Source organism: Schistocerca piceifrons, chromosome 1 (genome assembly GCF_021461385.2).
Source record: "Schistocerca piceifrons isolate TAMUIC-IGC-003096 chromosome 1, iqSchPice1.1, whole genome shotgun sequence".
Lineage (NCBI taxonomy): Eukaryota > Metazoa > Arthropoda > Insecta > Orthoptera > Acrididae > Schistocerca > Schistocerca piceifrons.
In genome coordinates, this window is record NC_060138.1 from 491,848,246 (window position 1) to 491,853,353 (window position 5,108).

Here is a 5,108-nt window from a genome sequence, read left to right on the forward strand (position 1 = left end):
TGCACTTCAGTTATATGATTTCCTACTACGTGAGGAACAACGCTATGTATCGCTGAGGCACGCAAGCCTCCCTCGAACGGCAGGGTCCATGGTTCATGGGAGGGGGAAGTAGCCGAACCCTAGGTGCAACCACAACGAAGAGGTATCCGTTGAGAGGCCAGACATACGTGTGGTTCCTGAAGAGGGGCAGCAGGCTTTTCAGTAGTTGCAGGAGTTTGTATTATTGATTGGCCTAGCCTTGTAACATCAACCAAAACAGCATTGCTGCACTGGTACTGCGAGCGGATGGCAGCAAGGGGAAACTACAGCTGTAATTTTTCCCGATGGCATGCTGCTTTATTGTATGATTAAATGATGATGGCGTCCTCTTGGGTAAACTATTCTGGAGATAAAATAGTCCCCCATTCGGATCTCCGGGTGGGGACTACTCAGGAGGACGTCGTTGTCAGGAGAAACAAAACTGGCGTTCTACGGATCGGAGCGTGGAATGCCAGATCCCTTAATCGGGTGGTAGGCTAGAAAATTTGAAAAGGAAAACGGACACGTTAAAATTAGGTAAAGTGGGAATTAGTGAAGTTCGGTGGCAAGAAGAACAAGACTCCTGATCAGGTGAATACGGGGCTATAAATACAAAATAAAATATGGGTACTGCGGGAGTAGGTTTAATAATGAATAACAAAATAGGAACGCGGATAAGCTACAGCGAACAGCATGGTGAAAGCATTATTATAGCCAAGATAGACAAGAAGTCCATGCCAGCCACAGTAGTACAAGTTTACATGAAAAATGGTTCAAATGGCTCTGAGCACTATGAGACTTAACGTCTGAGGTCATCAGTCCCCTAGAACTTAGTTAAACCTAACTAACCTAAAGACATCACACACATTCATGCCCGAGGCGACAGTTCCAGACTGAAGCACCTAGAACCACTCGGCCACATGGGCCGGCCAAGTTTATATGACTACTAGCTCTGCAGATAATCAAGAGACTGAAGAAACATATGATGAGATAAAAGATTATTATTCAGATAGAGAAGGGAGACGAAAATTTAATAGTCATGGGGGACTGGAATTCGATGGTAGTAAAATGAAGAGAAGGATAAGTAGCAGGAGAATATGGACTGGGGGTAATGGATGAAAGAGGAAGACGCCTGGTAGAGTTTTACGCAGAACACAACTTAATCATAGCTAACACTTGGTTTAAGAGTCGTGAAACAAGGTTGTATATGTGGAAGAGGCCTGGAGACACCGGAAGGTTTCAGTCTGATTATATAGTGGTAAGACAGAGATTTAGGAACGAGGTTTTAAAATGTAAGACATTTCCAGGAGCAGATGTGGACTCTGACCACAATTTATTAGTTATGAACTGTGTATTAAAACTGAAGAAACCGCAGAAAGTTATGAATTTTAGGAGATGGGACCTGGATAAACTGAAAGAACTAGAGGTTGTAGAGAATTTGAGACGGAGCATTAGGAAACGATAGACAAGAACAGGGGAAAGGGATACATTTGAAGAAGAATGGGTAGTTTTGAGAGATGAAATAGTGAACGCATCAGGGGATCAAGTAGGTAAAAATAGGAGGGTAGTAGAAATCCTTGGCTAACACAAGAGATTTTGAATTTAAATAAATATAAAAATGGAGTTAATGAAGCAGGCGAAAAGGATTAAAAACGTCTCAAAAATAAGATCGACAGGAAGTGCAAATTATCTAAGCAGGAATGGCTAGAGAACAAATGTAAGGATGTAGAAGCATATATCACTAGGGGTAAGATAGATGCCGCCTACAGTTAAATTAAAGAGACCTTTGGAGGAAAGAAAACCACCAGTATGAGTATCAAGAATTCAGATGGAAAACCACTCCTAAGCGAAGAAGGGAAAGCAGAAAGGCGGAAGGAGTATATAGAGAGTCTATATAAGGGCGACGTACTTGAGGACGTAGATGAAGATGAGATGGGAGAGTTGATACTGCGTGAAGAGTTTGACAGAGCACTGAAAGACCTAAGTCGACACAACGCCCCTGGAGTAGACAACATTCCGTTAGAACTAGTGGTAGAATTGGGAGAGCCACCCATAACAAAACCTTTCCATCTGGTGAGTAAGATATATGAGACAGGCTAAATACCCTCAGACTTGAAGAAGAATACAATAACTCCAGTTCCAAGGAAAACAGGTGCTGACAGGAGTGAAAATTACTGAAGTATCAGTTTAATAAGTCACGGTTAGAAAATACTGGACCAAATTCTTTACAGGCGAATGGAAAAACTGCTAGAAGTCGACCTCGGGGAAGATCAGTTACGATTCTGTAGAAAATTAGGAACACGAGGCAATACTGATCCTATGACTTACCATAGAAAATAAGTTAAGTAAAGGCAAATTAGGTTTATAGGATTTGTAGACTTAGAGAAGGCTTTTGACAATGTTGACTGGAATACTCTCTTTCAAATTCTGAAGGTGGCAGGTGTAGAATACTGTGAGCGAGAGACTATTTACAATTTGTACAGAAATCAGATGACAGTTATAAGAGTCGAGGGGCACAGAAAGGAAGAAGTGGTGAGGAAGGGAGTGAGACAGAGTTATAGCCTATCCCTGATGTTATTCTATCTGTATACTGGGCAAGTAGTCAAGGTAACAAAAGAAATATTTGGAGTAGGAAATAAAATCCAAGGAGAAGAAATAAAAACCGTGAGGTTCGCCGATGACATTGTAATTTTGTCACAGACAGCAAAGGACCTGGATGAACAGTTGAACGGAATGGACAGTGTCTTGAAAGAAGGATATAAGATGAACATCAACAAAAAGTTAAGCGAGGATGGTGAAATGTAGTCAAATTAAATTAGGTGATGCTGAGGGCATTAGATTAGGAAATGAGAAACTTAGAGTAGTAGATAAGTTTTGCGATTTGGGCAGACAAAATAACTGATGATGGTCGAATTAGAGAGGATATAAAATAGTAGTGTACTGGCGATGGAAAGGAAAGCGTTTTTTAAGAAGAGAAATTTGTTAACATCGAGTATACATTTAAGTATCAGGAAGTCTTTTCTGAATGTATTTGTATGGATTGTAGCGACGTATGGAAGTGAAACATGGACGATAAACAGTTTAGACAAGACTAGAGTAGAAGCTTTTGACATGTGGTGCTACAGAAGAAGCCTGAAGATTAGATTGTAGATCAGTAACTAATGAGGAGGTACTCCGTCTTCAGGCCACGAGTGGACTACCGGGACCATCGGACTGCCGTGTCATCCTCAGTGGAGGATGCGGATAGGAGGGGCGTTGGGTCAGCACACCGCTCTCTCGGTCGTTATGATGGTATTCTTGACCGAAGCCGCTACTATTCGGTCGGGTAGCTCCTCAATTGGCATCACGAAGCTGAGTGCACCCCGAAAAATGGCAACAGCGCATGGCGGCTCGGATGGTCACCCATCGATGTGCCGACCACGCCCGACAGCGCTTAACTTCGGTGATCTCACGGGAACCGGTGTATCCACTACGGCAAGGCCGTTGTCCGACTAATGAGGAGGCACTGAACATAATTGGGGAGAAGAGGAATTTGTGGCACAACTTAACTACAAGAAGGAATCGATTGGTAGGACACGTTCTGTGGCGTCAAAGGATCATCGATTTAGTATTGGAGAGAGGCGCGGAGGATAAAAATCGTAGAGAGAAACCAAGAGATGAATACACTGAGCACATTCAGATGGATGTACGCTGCAGTAGTTACTCGCAGATGAAGAGGCGTTCATAGGATAGAGTAGCTTGGAGAGCTGCGTCAAAGCAGTCTTTGGACTAAGCCGCATGGGTTAGCCGCGCGGTCAGGGGCGCCTTGGCACGGTCCGTGTGGCTGCCCCCGTCAGAGGTTCGAGTTCTCCCTCGGGCATGGGTGTGTGGTTGTCCATAGCGTATGTTAGATTAAGTTAGATTAAATAGTGTGTAGGCTTAGGGAACGATGACCTTAGCAGTTTGGTCCCATAAGACCTTACCAAAAATTTCCAAAATTTAGGCTGAAGATCACAACAACAACAAGAGGAACACCACAGCACAGTGTATTTCCAAGAACGAAGACAAAACTCGATTACTAACCAGCAGTGGGATATACAAAATTACTTCTTCTCATTTTGACCAGTTTTGTATTAGTCAGTCAGGCTGAGACATAGCAGCTAGGCTGGCAGAATAAGAACGCAGCTGGAGGTTGCAGAATTATGACTCCATGCTTGCTGGGCATGTTCAGAGTGACGGCCACAGTTGGCAGCCGCGGTCCCCTGTTAATTATTTAGTTAATTATTTATAATTATTTTCATTTATAATTATCTACAAAGAAGTGACCGAAGTGTCAGTTAAAAGAAGACAATAGTTGGCTTTCAAAATTCCGAGAGTACATTTTCGAAGACAACAAAAACGTATTATGAAGTCACAAATAGAGTATGTAATGATCATAATGGTAACACTACGGAAAATCGGGCTTATACGTACTTTCTTCCCGTCATTGTTCGGAAATGGAGGAGGTAGGTTGGTACCTACGGTATCTCCTGATTAGTAGGATACAGATGTTCTGAGTTATTTTCACGATCCGGAATTCAGTTCTAACTAATAACTTTTGAAAACATTACGGGAAATTAATAGCGATCTGAAAAGTAATTAAAATACTAATCAGTATTGACCGCAAGGATTTATTAAAAACTAAAAATCACGCGTGTCTAATGGTATCCTGTTTCGAGTTTCTCATAAATCGCCTTCAGACCAAGTCTCTGGAACGTTAAACATTAATTAACATTACGTAAATAACATGAATATTAATTTTTAACGTTTCAGGGACGTTGTATAATGAAGATTTTGCTAAAATCGAAGTCGGTTACATTCTGACGTGTGATTTTTAGTTTTTAATAAATCCTTGCGATCAAGACCAATTAGTATTTTAATTCAATTCTGATTGTTAACCATCTTCAACTAACCATCAATCAGGAAGGAGAAAAAGGTTTTGTTGTTCTGAACAGCAAATTTCACTGCGGAAGGCAAAATCTGTATGCTTACGAATGGACTGAAAAGATGCAGCTTAGGGCTTATTTTGACGTCTTGTAATACGGTTACTTTAATCCTCCTAAATCTCAACT

General features: G+C 41.7%; 1 pseudogene; it reads right to left on the minus strand.

The window, feature by feature from the left end:
- Positions 1-3,388: 3,388 nt before the first annotated feature.
- On the minus strand, positions 3,389-3,506 carry LOC124722998 (annotated as a pseudogene).
- Positions 3,507-5,108: the final 1,602 nt, after the last annotated feature.